Raw genomic sequence first — 14,184 nt, forward strand, 5'->3', positions numbered from 1 at the left:
AGGTGGGAGGGTGGGGCCCTGGCTCTCAAGCATAGAGTTTCAGTTTCTCAAAAGGAAGTCCTCTGCAGAGTGGTCACACAGTTTGCCTGGTGGTGTTGAGTGTGCTGGGTGCTACTGAAGATGACACTGGAAAACAATGAAGATGATAAAACAAAATGTGCACAGTGTGTGGAAAGTACCTCTAGCCAGGGAAGTGCTCAGCCCAGCCTGGGGCTTCAGAGGCTTACCAGCCTGGGTTCAAGGGATGGGGCCCTGGGTACCAGATCTTGCTCTGGTGCATGTTGGGGGTGTTGCCAGGTGAGATTAACACCTAAGTGAAGCAGGTTGCCCTCCCTGCCATGGGCAGGCCTTGTCCAATCAGGTGAAGGCCTGAGTAGCACAGGGGCTCACCTATCCAGAGCAAGAGAGGATTCTTTCTGCCTTCCCACCTTCCAGCTGTGATGCAGCCTTTCTCCTGTCTCAGATGCAAACTGAATGTCAACTTGTCCTGGATCTTGAGCTGCCATGCCTCGAACAGGAACTGCACCACCCTCTCCTGGTTTTTAGCTTTTGAACTCAGACCACAACTGCACCACCTACTCCAATGGGGCCTGGCTGGCTGGCTCACCTGGTGGATCCTGGGATCGTTGGCTTCCATAAGATGTGACATGACCCTTTACAAATCTCTTTCACTACATGCAAATGTGTACACACACACACACACACATACACACACACACACATCTGTCAATATCCATGGGGAACTGGCCCCAAGGCCCCTTGCAAATATCAAAATCCACAGATATTAAATCCTTTGTGTAAAACATCACAGTATTTTCACAGTACCCTACATGTCCGCTTAGGTAATTTAGACCACATTAGTTACTTCTAACATGCAATGTGCATGCTATGTGAGTAGTTGTTCTGTGGTATTGCTTAGGAAACAGTGATAAGAAATACTATGCATCTTCAGCACAGGTGCATTTTACAAAATATTTCCCATCATGGTGAGTTGAATCCACAGAGGGGACCCCACACTATGGAGGGGAGATGTATGCTTCTATTCTCTCCCCACCACCCTACTTGCTGTGGGGGACCCTACGTACCATGCAGAGGTGTTTTACACCCGAGTTGGCACAACATGCAGATCTGCAGGCACTGTATAAACAGCACCTTGTGCAAGATGCACACAGTGAGTAAATGCCCCAGGTCAGGGCAGACAGGGCTGATGATGCCCAGGGGAACCAAGCTAGTGGGTTTCTTTCCTGCAGAACTTCTCAGTCTTTGTCTCTAAGGGGCAGTGTGCACTGAGAGCCTTCAGGAGTGGCCATCATCTCGGCACGGTCTGTACACCTGTCTAGTGGACACCCCCCGGGGGCAGAAAGGAAGCCAGGGTCCTGGCCCAGAAGTCAGGGAAAGGTGGTCTTGCCAGGCAGATGTGGTCGGGCTCTGGGGTCTTGATGCTGCAGGTGCATCTGGCTGAATGGTGGAAGCCCCAAGACTCAGCTGGGAAACAGGAGAGGCAATGGGTGCCCCCAGCACCCCTGGGTCCCTGTGTAGGTTCAGCTGGCCTTCAGGTTCCAGGGGCCTCTGGCTTTCCTGAGGGGACACCCTTGGGTGTGTGAGTGGAATGCCACTCCATGTCATACCAGGGTGAACTGCAAGGTGACAGGTAATCTGCTTAAGAGCACCTGCGGCCCCAGGCCACACCACTCTGTAACCTGACCCAGAAAGGGCATCTTACCATGTCCTTCCCTTTCTGCTCTGTCCCCATAGCTGTTCCCAGTCAAGCCCAACTCAGCAGGACCACCCATGGCAGGGCCACTGACAGGGATGCCAAAAGCAGCAAAGTTATGAACAAGGCCAGCAGTAGCACTACTGTTGGGATCTGTCCATTTTAAGACTTTTGTTTTTTGACACAGGGTCTCACTATGTAGTTCACTGGCCTTGAACTCACTATGTAGCCCAGGCTGGCCTCAAACTCATGACTATCCTCCTGCCTCAGCCTCCCAAGTGCTGGGATTACAGGTGTGTGCCACCATGCCAGGCTCATTTTAAAACTTTTTAAAGCTGTAAAATCAGCCTAAAATAGGACTGAATCTAAGACAATCCCAGCTTTCCTGGGTAACCAGAAGGGTCGTCATCAATAAAACACAATGTTGACAGAGGATGAATCCAGTCATGACCTGTTGAGGGGGAAGCACTTTGGTTTCAGCCATACAGACATTTCCTAAATTTGTGTGAATACAAGACCTGGGGGAAGGTTGAGCTGGTGGTGGGGACAGAGGTAGGGAAAGAGTTAAATCAATCATTCATCCCACAGTGGAGTACTATGCAGTCATGAGCAGCATGGCAGAATCCCTCCATGTGGAACCAACTCCAAGACAGTGTTGAGTGCAAAGAATAAGGTGAGAATCATTGTTACTGTTTGTAATACAAGGCGCATGTCTATTGCACTGCACGATGCCAGATGTTTAGGTCAGTGAGAAATCATGTACATGATGGTGACCCCATAAGGTGTAATGGAACTGAAAATCCCTACCACATAGTGACACAGCTGCCACACGAACGTCAGAGTGGGAGGCATTACGCACCTGTCTGTGGTGTAAACACACCTCTTGCCTGGCATATAAAGATAGGGTACCTACAATTATGTGTGGTGCACAAGTCTTGATAATGACAGTCTATGATCTGCTCCTGGTTTATGTATTTTCCATACTAAATTTCTATGACCATAGTGCATGCTCCTCCTGCTGATCAAGGGGAAGTCCCTGCAACACAGTGTGCTGCAGGATGCTGGCACCTGCTGCATCTCCTGTAGAGCTGGGCTGTGGTGGGCTGTAGCTCTCGTCTTGTCCAAGTGTACCCTCATGTGTTCATAGGTGGGGCTTTCAGGAGGTGATAGGATCATGGGGCTCATAGATGACTTGCTGTTAGGAGGCAGGGCCTGGTAAGAAGAGGTAGGGTCACTGGGAATGTGGTCTGGAAAGGTTTATCTTCCTTCCAGCTCCTCCTTTTCCTCTCTCTGCTTCCTATCTGCCATGCTGTGAGCAGTTCTCTTCTGCCAGGCCCATTTGCTATGCCATCCTCCCTTTGAGCTAGCTGACTATGGACTGAAATGTGAGCCAAAATAAACTTCTTTTTCCTTAAATTGTGGGTGTCAGCTGTTGTGTCTTGCCCATGAGGAAAGTGGCTAAGACACTCTGGAATTACTAGACAAACAGAAACTAGGCGAGTGTCCAGTGGAGGTAGGCGAGGTAGTGGCCAGTATTTCCAGAAGAGAATGCACCAGATGCAATTCCTGTCTTCTAGGAGCTAAGCCACCTGACACCCAGTGTTAGTCTTCCAATGCTACCATAGCGAAGTGCCAAGGATTGGATGATTTAAACCACAGAACTTCTGGTTCTGGATGCTGGGAGTCCAAGACAGGCATTGGGAGAGTTGGTCTGATTTGAAGGCCAGGAGCAAAGTCCCTGGCACGCTGGTCTCCCAGCTCCTGTGTTCTCTGGCAGCCTTTGGCATTCCCTGGCTTGAAGACTCACTCCCCTCATTTCTGTCTTTGTGGATATCAGAGCTTCTGCCCTAATGTCCCCTTTCTGTAAGGACACTAGTCAGACTGGGGTGCTCCCTAATGACCTTCTCTTAATGAATCACCTTTATAACAATCCTGTTTCCAAATAAGGTTCCATTCTGAGTTATTGAGGGTTGGACCTCAGCATATGAATTTTGGGATTGGGACACATTCAACCATAGCATCTTTATGAATGATACTAGAATATTGTTCCTAATTAATAGTGAAATGAAGAAGAAGCTAATGGACATGAGGCTGAAAGAGCGATGGCTGGGGAGGCCCCAGAGGGGAAAGAGTTGGGAGAAGAGGGGGGTGCTATTCCCACTGAGCCACCCAGCTCATCCACACCCCAAGAGCAGGGCCCTGATGTTGTGCAGAGTTGGTGGCGTCCAGTGTCCCTGTGTCTTTGTGCTTCCCAGGCAGATGCCCAGAAGAGATGTAGATTGTTGTCAGGCTCCATGAGGCCCAGGCGTCCCCTGGTCACCAAGGTTACTCTGAGGGAGTAAGCAAGGCTAGCCCAGTCCATTGCCATGAGCTGCCACTGCCATAGAAGGGCGGCCAGTCCCATGGGGGATGCCTGGGACTGAGTCCTAGGGAGTTTGATTTATGCTAGTGACCTGGTGCTTGGTGGTAGTTTTCAGCTCTGCTCAAGGCCATGGGCCAAGTTCAAAGGCTTGTGGTCCAAATGGATAATGCTTGTTGGATTGCAAATTTACAGCCACATCTGTGGGCTGTGCATCTAAGGATTTAACTAACTTCAGATCAAAGATATTTGAAAAAAATTCCAAAATGTCCCAAAAGCAAATCTTGGATTCACCACGCACTCAAGCACAGTGCTGTGTCTTTGTGGAAGAAGGGATGTGCAGGCATTGCACTGGGCGTCACCAGGCATCAAGAGAGGATTTAAAGAATGTGAAAGGGTGTGCAGAGCTTCTGTGCAAGCATGACACTGTCTTTATCTATGGAACTTGAGCCTTGGTGTCCCTGGGGATTTGGTACCCCTGGGGTCCTGGCACCAACCCTGTGGGTCCTAGGGTGACTGTACTGGACAGACAGCCCAGTGCTAGGCAACAGAAAAGGAACTCAGTTCTGACAAGTGAGATGGATTCATCTGGGCCTAGTTCAATGATGGTGTAACTGTCAAGTCTAGGCAAAGAGCACATTTAGGTGCAGAGCTCACAGTGCACTGTCCCTGCCATCAAGGACTCCACACCTTGGCTTTAGTTTTCCACATTTGTGTCTTTGATGTAATAGGAAAGATGTCTCTATTTCCTCACCAGGCTACTTTTATATTTACACTAATGTTTAGTAGGAAGTCTTTTGCTTCTGATCACTTTTTGTCCCTCTTGGAGTACTGTAGTTCATGGGCCACACAGCCCAGAGTAGTTGCCCAGTGTGGAATTTCAGAGCAAGGTGGCTGTCCCTAACCCTGGAGTGAGTTCTGCAACATTTTCTTAGTGGTGAACTGGCATCCAAGAGGATAATCTTAAAGACACATTGGGCATTGCAATTGTAAATGGGTGCTCTGGTCCCCAACACACTAGTGTCACTGGTGAGAAAGAAAAGAACCAACACCCCTGTGAGCTGCAGCCAGGTCCTGCATCTCCTACTGGGAACAGGCTGGGCATGGAGATGAATGGCTTGTGGGGACCACAGAGACCCATGTAGAGGGCTGTTGGTGCTTCCAGGATATGAAGTTACACTGGATGAACAAGGGGTCACATACAAGACAAACGTGTTTTTGATCTCTGATTTTCTCTTCTTTTCTACCATAGGATTACAGCTCTGGATGCAACATGATCTATAAACAAAACCATCAGGACAATTCAAATCAACATTCTGATAATTGTTTTGTCCAGACAGATGTGACCTGTGTTTGACAACAAAATGCAGCAGGTGAAAGAAATCTAAATTAAATTCTGTCTGCAGTTCAATATTGTTACTACCCTCTGTTTTCTGATCAATTTGCACCCTCTTTGGTTTGGTCAACTGAGAAAATGATTGCCCTGATCAGTTACATCATCATCATCGTCATTATCATCATCATCGTCATTATCATCATCATCATCATCATCATCATCATCATCATCATCATCATCATCATTTTTATTGTTTGGAGACAGAATCACTCACTGTCTCTCCAGTCAGACTGGCCTTGAATTCGATATGTATCCCAGATGACCTTGAACTTATGATCCTCCTGCCTCAGCCTCCCAAGAGCTGGGATTACAGATGTGCCCAGTTAAATCAGTGACTTTATGGATTTCATTGGCCATGATATCAAAATCATCTCAGAATAACTGTTTTTCATTCTGATGGTTTTCATCAATAAACAGTGTCTCTCATTCCCCCAATTGGAAAGGCAGTTGGGAATTACAGTCTGGCTTTCAGTCACTGAGAACCTGTTGAAGATTTCAGTAGCAAATTTCACAAACTCTAGCAATGGTGCTTTACAAAAACAGCTGCCTGCACTGTTGGGGAAGAAAACAGGGCACACTTGCTGGACACCTCATAGAAGCTTGAATCAGGAGCAGAGTTTTATTCCTAGCAGTATTGTAGCATCTTTAGCTGATAAACAGACAGCACTTCTTTGTTGTTGTTGTATGTGTTTTTGGTTTTAAGGTCACTGAGCAACCACCATACTTCCGTTAGAGGAAGGATATTTATCTTCCTGCCTTGCTCTCTGGTTAAAAGGCGTCATCAGTGTTATGGCCACACTTTTACAGCATTCAGGGCTCTCTCCCTTCCGGACAGTGCCTGGGGCCCTTGGAAAAGTGGCTTCTCTCCTCCCCCAAGGAAGAGGGAAGAGAACTTCCCAACTTTCCGGAAAGGCAATGCGCTTTCTGTCCCCACAACTTACCAGCTCTCTTGCTCCCTCCAAACAAATCAGTATTCATTTTTGACCTCTAAATGCAACTTCAGCCAAGCTACCTTCTCCAGGCCTCATAATTCAAGTGAAAAGTAACCAAAAAGGGAATGAGAACCATATGGTAAAGCATGGAGACCACATTTGCTCCATCACCTTGCTTTACTGTCCCCTTCCCACAGCCTCCCTGGGTCACCCTTCTGCTCTTCACCGGGCCCTACTTCCTCTCTCCAGCTGTCACAAAAAGCAGCTTTGGTGTGGGAGCCCCTTCCCTGAAAGCCAAAAGCCCTCTGCCTCATTGCAGGAAGAGAAACCCTGAAACTCTGGAGAGGAAGACTGGGATCATCCAAGGGAGGCACACTGCGGGGACACAGGCACAGGTGTGGCACGGCTGACCCCCACTGTACTTACAGGGCACAGTACATGCAGACTGGCTGACCTACACTGTAATGTGGCTCCTCATGACTCTGGTAAAGTGCTCTCAGCAGAGCCTGGATGTGGACCCTATACACGTGCATGGTGGGAGGTGTGATTGAAGGATACAGTGTGGGATACAATAAAAAAAGTTACAGTAAAAGACACATTATCATGGATCGCCTCAGAATCCTCCCTCCTGCTCTGAACACTTATCCCACAGCTCTTGCCCCTCTCTGAAGCAGCTCTGAAAGTGCTCTTTCATGATGTCTTTGATTGCACTGTCTTCTGAGCTCAGGAACCCTAAGAGGAGAGCTTCCTCCTGCTGTATGATAGTGAGTTTGCCCTAATTTGTCACAGCAGTGACAGGAAATGAATGCAGCTACTGTACGTCCTGGTTCAGGGACTTTTCTGGATTTCAGTGAGTTTCCTCAATGAAAACTAGAAATTATAACAGTGGCTGTGGCTCTAACAGCACCCACACTAGGGGTTGTTGTGAAGCTGGAACCACTGTTTGTGCAGCATCTGTGCATTTATGTTATGCTAGTTATTTGTCATCTGGAGATGACAGACAGGATACAGGAGGATGCGCAAAGGCTCTGTGTAAATACCATGCTGCTTTCTATAAGAGACTTCAGTGTTGGCAGAACCTGGTGTCCCAGGGAGTCCTGGAACCAATTCCCTGCATATAGCCAGGGACTTGTGTATACATACACACATATAATATTTGCAGGTGTATACATGTATAAGATAATAAGTGCTTTGAAGAAAAATTTATCAAGATAAGAAATAAATGAAAAGAGAGTGATATTAGATGAGAGTTGAGGGGTGGCTCTTAGACCCTGTGAGAATGAAGGAGTGAAGTGTGTGCTGTGTGATTACACCGAGGAAGAGTGTGTCCAGCAGTGGCACCAGTGCAAGGGCCCTGGGGCAGGGCAATGGTTGGCCCATTGGGGAAGAGGAATGTGACTGGAGGCCTGCAGCTGCAGAGGGAGGTAAAGACAGAGTCTTGGATTCTAAATCACTTGGGGCTCTGCAGTTTGTGGTTAGAGTTTGGGTTTTACGTCAGCATGGGAGACTTTGCATGGCTATGAATGGGAGAAACGGCTCTCATTTATGTTACAAATATGATAACAAATTTCAAAATGAGGCTTGTGGTGAAACTGGGCTCACGTTGGGCTCTGCAGCTGCCCGGCTGCTCCTGCCCGAGGCTGGGTTTGTGGGTATCTCCAGGAAACAGCGAGACTGTACCCCAAAGTAGAAACTGCTGAAGCGGGTGGCCACTGGACTCTGCCAAGCCGACCGACCACAGACCACAGCAGAGGTGAGGATTGGTGGGGCTGCTGCTTAGCAACAGGAGCTGCATGTTCCTCAGTTTTTCTGTCCAAGTCTCCCTGAAGGGTGCTAAACTCACCACTGTAAATCCCCAGACCCCTGGCTTGTTGAGAACCCTGCTCGAGTCCCAGGTGCAGGCCCCATCCTTCCCGGGCTCCACATTTTTCCATCTGAGGGTATTTGAAGGCGTGGTGCCGCGCTGGTGAGTGTTTCTTCCTGCATGACAACAGCCCATGCTGGGTGATGCGGTGCCAGCACCTCTGCCCCCAAGGATGGAAGGAACTTTTGCATTTTGGTTGTGCAGGTGTGGGGAGGAAGAGCCCCTCTGGTGCCCACTGAACTGTGGCCTTTCATAGGCTGTGAAAGTGCTGTCCCTCTCCTTGCTGACCCCCACTGGCTGACTCTGCCTCTGACTGAGGGGCTGGAAGCGCATAACATCTGGCCACTGGGCCTCAATGTGCCACAGTTAAAATCAGGCTTCTGAAATAAGGAGAGTGCTGTGTTCTCTCATCTGCTGTTTGGTTTCCTCAGTTATTAAAGAGAATAACATGTTATTTCCTAATAGATTATTTTTAACATCTTGGACGACATTTGACAGCTCTTCCAAAAGGAAGTTTAAGTTTAAAATTTATCCAACATCCTGGTCTTCTTTCTCCTCCCTCTACACACACACACACACACACACACACACACACACACTGTGACAAATGACAGTACCACATCAGAGAATGGACTCTTTAAAGCTCTCTTGTTATCTAAACTTAGCATCTGTTGTATAACACAAATCCCACTCACAGGACACAGTGACAGTGGCTGTGTGGGAAGGGATGGGAGGGTGTCACACCTGCCCAACCTCCACATGAGGGCCAGGGGCAGACTGGCCCTTCCTCGGCAGGTCCAATTGGCTGCAGCAGCTCAGCTGGGCAAACACTGACCAGCGGCCAGGGCATGTCGTGTCCTCTCGGGATTATGACCATGAAGCCGAGCACCTTTCCTAGCTCAGGGCGGGGTGGGAGGTAGAGTGGGGAGAGCCTGGAGTCCTCACCCATTGCTACACCCTGGGGACCCCAAGGGCTCCTCATGGATCGGGTCAGTGCTGCCACCGTGGGATGGAACACACTGCCACCTCTGCACCCTGCTACACCAGGACACTGTGGTCTCAAGGTGCCCAGTGCTGGGGAGCTTCCGGGGCCACTGCTGTCCACTGCCATCCTCTCCAGCCCAGGGCTCTGACTTCTGTTTGGATTGCAGATTAGTCCTGATTCAGTCTCCAAAAAGAATTTTTTTCTCTCTCTCTCTTCCTTCCATCATTTCCTCCCTCCCTCCCTCCCTCCCTTCCTCCTTCCCCTCCTTTCTTTCTTCCCCCTTTTCTTCCTTTCCTTTGCAGAGACAAAAGACTTCCTTAGTCTCTCTCATAAATGATCAGGTTTTAGAACTGTTCCAAAGAGAACAAAGGGAGTAGACAGCCCTTGTCCTTGTCACCGTCCCTCTCGCAGACACAGGGTCAGCTGCTTCCCAGCACCCCGGAGGACTCGCACTCAGCTCTCTGTCTTTCCCTCCTCGCACCAAGCCCTGCCTCTATGGCGGGCAACCTCGCCCCAGTGCTGGCTCCCTTTGCCCTCTGTCCTCCAGTGGTGACCTCCACCATCCCTGCTCACAGCCCACACACTGCCATGCCAGAAAGGCCCAGAATCGCTCCGCTGTGGCTGAAATCTAATGCAGACTTAGTACAGAGTCCCGAGACTTGGGTGCATCTTCTACAGTGGGCAACAGGGTTGTGAGCTTCAGTTTCCACATACAGAGTGGGAATAGTAATAATAAATCATGATAATGATAACAATGGCTACTCATTGAATCATTTTCCTCAAAGAGCTAGTACTATACTTAGTTCCTAGGTATCGTGATCATTGAATAAATTTTAGCTATTTTTTAAAAACAAGTTAATCATTTACTACTTTTATAATTGGCAGTAATAATTAGAATGGTTGATAGTTGCATGGGATTTCATAATATAAAACTTTAGTAGTAGTGTAGAAAATTCAGTAGATTCTTTAAAATGTAGAGAAAAATGTAAACTAACTACTGATCTTATCCTTGCAGGTTGATATTTGTAGGTTTTCTGGTTTTCAGTTAAGATAATTTATTATAAATATTGTTTTGTTTGTTGATTTTTGAAGATTAAAAATTCTATAAACTGGATGTAGTAGTGTGAGAATGTAGTCCCAGCTACTTGGGAGGCAGAGGCAGGATGATTATCCAAGCTCAGGAGTTTGAGGCTAGCCTGGGCAAGATAACCAGACCCCATCTCTTAAAAATGAAATGATTATGCAAACTATGCTTTTCATTCCATACCATGGCTATATTGCAATTTACTTAGCAATACTCTACTTTGGGGCAAATGCACATGTGTCTATTTTAGTTATTACAGATTATCACATGTGATGTTGTCAGAGAACTCTGTACCTTTACTTTACACATTCCTTCTTCTTACAAAGGAAATGACTTGGAGTAGAATAAACAGCACTGCATCATTTTCTGTTTCATGTTCACACCCAACCACAGGCTGCCGTACTGAAATTAGCCCCGCTCTGTCCTGTGCTGAGTCCAGACAGCCCTCTGTGGTAGCTTCTGCTTAGTACGAACAGTTGGTCACAGCCATCATGATGCCACCGATGCCTCGTTATTCTGACCAAGCCAGTCCCAGCTGCTCAGAGCATGCTTGCTTCTCCAAGACTGAGTAAAATTCCAGTGCTTTCCTTTAAAATCTTATAATGGCCTCCCCCTTACCAAACTCAGCAAGAGTAATGTGTATGTTATTGGCTCGTTGCAATTTCCCTTCAGTTTGATTTTTTCAGTATCAGTTTTTAAATTTAAAAATCTCCCATGTTAAAATGCATTTGTATTCCTCTTTTGTCTAAAATGTATTTTTTGAATTCAAATGAAACCCCAAGTTGTCAAAACTTCCTCAAAGTTAGTCTGCATGAACCCTGCCTGGGTTCAAAACCTAGCACACACACAAAGAATTAAGAAAAATGTTTTCCAGCTTCCACTGTAAAAATGATGTTTATGGCACACTTCTGCAACACAGCCCGCTGTTTGGGACTTGTTTGTTCCTCCGTTTTCCATCCAAATTTTAGAGCTGTGGAGCTGGGATGGCAGTGACCAACAGGGCTTGGGAAGGAGGAGGCTGATCGGTTGGACACACTCTGGGAAGCACCCCGGCCAAGGCCCACAGGAGAGTTTCCGTGGCTCCAAAGGGGCAGTGACAATGTGGACATCATCAGACACATCATACTTTGAAACTGCTCCCCATAATGCCAGCACTCTGGGAGGCTGAGGCAGGAGGAATGCAAGTTCAAACCAAGCCTGGGCAACCCAGTGAGAAAGACCCTGTCTCAAAAAAATACCAAAAGGGCTGGGGATATAGCTCAATGTGACGGCCCTGGGTTCAGCCCCCAGTACAAAAAATAAGTCTCACTCACATCTCCGTTTACATTTTCTTCTCATTCATCCAACTACTACAAATATCTTCATCTAGTGACTGAGTCATGTCAAATATAACCAATTTCCAGGAATCAGATTTTGAATAGTCTCTAAAAGTAATTGATCAAAAATTGAAGCAAAAGTGGGTTACCAAATAATCTGATTAAGAGAAAAAAGAAACCCTACTATGTTGTATGGATTATTATATTTTAAGGTGAATCCAAAAGCATTTCGTTGTGAGGAGAGCTATAAGTTATTGTTAAAGGAGTTTTAATCTTTTCTTCTTTCTTGAAACTACTTTTATTAATGGTTGATCTTCCCATCAAGGCATCTTAGAGTCAAAAGGAGTTAAGAGAAGCCATCAAAAGCTAAGGGTACTTATCCTAGGACAGCAGAACAACACACAATTTTCCATTTTCTTTTCCCTGCTGGTCTATATTTTCTATGATGAATGTATGGATATTCCTCATTTAATGACCTACCTGTTTAACAACTATTTGGACTTATGACCCACCACTCAGATTTATGACCCATCTTTTTTTTGTACAGTTTTATGCATCTTGTTTATAGAGCCTCAGTGTCTTTTCTTTGGTACAGTATGCCTTCTTTATATACTACTATGAGTTTTGCTGACTGCACTGTACAGTCCAGTGCTGTGGCTTTATGTTCTGTTATGGATTACAGCACTGCATGTAAGCATTATGCAAATAAAAGCAAAGTCACAAGCTGGAGTTTCCACTGACCATTTCTTTGTTCTGAATTTTGTAATCTACATACTATATGCAATTCTTCATTTAGCCACTGATTCACTTAACGAAATATGGTCACAGGACCATACTCAGTTGTTAAATGAAGAGTGCCTATGCATTATTTGTGTAGTATGAAAAAATGAAAATATAAACACTATGCATATAATTCCACCTCTTTCTCTGGTGGCTAGAGGGTGACTTAAAGTAAGTGTCCTTGGGTCATATGTTGTAAATAGTGGATGTCTTAGAGCTATCTTAGGTGCACTTCCTGCACAACCACCTTGGGGACACATAAACAAGTATGGTTTGTTCCGGATGCAGGGCCTGACATCAACGCGGAACTGAAGGATGAAATCAACAAATGCAGAATGTGCTCCCAGACAGGCTGGTGGCGAGTGGGTTCCAGGGCACCCAGGTAGGGAAATGTGCCGCTTTTCATGGAAGTTCTACCTTACAGCATTTTTTCAAGGCTGCAGTGCAGTTCAGTGGCAGAGTGCTTGCCTAGCATGTGCAAGGCCCTGGGTTCTAACCCTCACACCACCAAAGAAAAAGTTTTTTTATTCTATTAGAAAAAGCCTCCAAAATGCAGAGTTTATGAGTGAGCTATTCAGATAAACCCCAAAAAACATAAGATAGGATGAATGGCAACATGTCATGTATTACTGACATCTTGGCAAAGTCCTAGGAATAACACAAAATCCAAATAGTGCTCCTTGAGAAACAGAGAAAACAGAAACAACAAACCCACACACAGCAGATGACAAGAGCATCAGCCTGCAGCTCAGCTCTTCATGCTGTCTTTGCACTTCAGAATTTTTGAAACCAACAAGCAAACTGGCCTGACAATTCTTTTTAGGATCAGTCTTGTGAAGTGCTATGTGCAAGTCTGGCAGGGACACATGTGTGTGCAGGACACATATTGTCACACATGTCTTTCTGGTACCCAGCCAGTGAGAGAATTACTCAGCCGGTGAGCCTCACCCTGTGTCCTGCACTGAGTCACCTTGTCTACAGGCGCTTTCCCTGTGTCACCAGTGACACGCCTTTGCCCCTCAGGTCATCTGGAAATTCTGTCACACAGAAAAGGCTCAAGTGCACTGTGTTCTCACCTTCTTCTGATGTTTATTTTATGATTTTTCTTCTCTCCCTTTCCCCTTTAAAATATTGTTTCCGGTGATCAGATCTGCTTCCTACACAGGAGAGCAGGACCGGCAGGGATCCTGATGGGAACCATGCCAGGGCCACCTGGGGGTCTGCTGGTATCTGCGGGGACTGGGCACTTCCTCCCAGGGCCAGATGCTCCCTAGGCACAGCGAGAAGCCAGTGCAGCTGAGCCTGGCTGTAGCAGACATAGGCTGGGGAGGATGGCAAGGGGGACAAGAAAGACAGGATCAGAGCCTTACCTTGATGTCACAGCCCTATCTTCTCCCTGAAGCCAGCCAGCGACGACAGCCACACTGCACCCGCACTGCACCCGCCTCCTGGATTCCCTGGTGGGAGAACTATAAATAAGTCACCCCCAGAGGCATGAGCCTGGAGATAAGAGCCCAGCCGTGGCCGCCGCAGCCTTTTAAGGTCTCCAAATGCAAGGAGCTGGGGCCCCAATGGGAAGGAGATGTTGTGTCCCCACTGTCCCCATGTGGCCTGCCTGCCTCAAGGGCAATCCAAAGAGCCAAAGAGCAGCCAGGAGGAAATCCTTGGGTGCCAGGAATGGGTTCTGCCTTGCCAAATAGATGGCAGAGACTCTGATATGGGAGCCTGGCTGCATGGCTGTGTGTCCCTCACTG

The 14,184-nt window shown here is 47.1% G+C and overlaps 1 protein-coding gene across 4 annotated transcripts in view; it reads right to left on the bottom strand.

Annotated features, from left to right (window-relative positions):
- The window catches only part of Fhl2 (four and a half LIM domains 2), a 54,008-nt gene extending 40,055 nt beyond the window's left edge, over positions 1-13,953 (bottom strand). Inside the window, exon 1 of one of the 4 annotated variants that reach the window (XM_004844485.4) lies at positions 13,801-13,953. The gene's annotated coding sequence lies outside the window, so the exon portion shown is untranslated. The remainder of the gene's footprint in view (positions 1-13,800) is intronic. The other 3 variants (XM_087204115.1, XM_087204117.1, XM_087204108.1) reach the window with 3 other exon arrangements.
- Positions 13,954-14,184: the final 231 nt, after the last annotated feature.

The sequence above is a fragment of the Heterocephalus glaber genome, unplaced genomic scaffold, assembly GCF_053883595.1.
Source record: "Heterocephalus glaber isolate CG9 unplaced genomic scaffold, H.glaber_assembly_v1.0 deba00000470, whole genome shotgun sequence".
Classification (NCBI taxonomy): Eukaryota; Metazoa; Chordata; class Mammalia; order Rodentia; family Bathyergidae; genus Heterocephalus; species Heterocephalus glaber.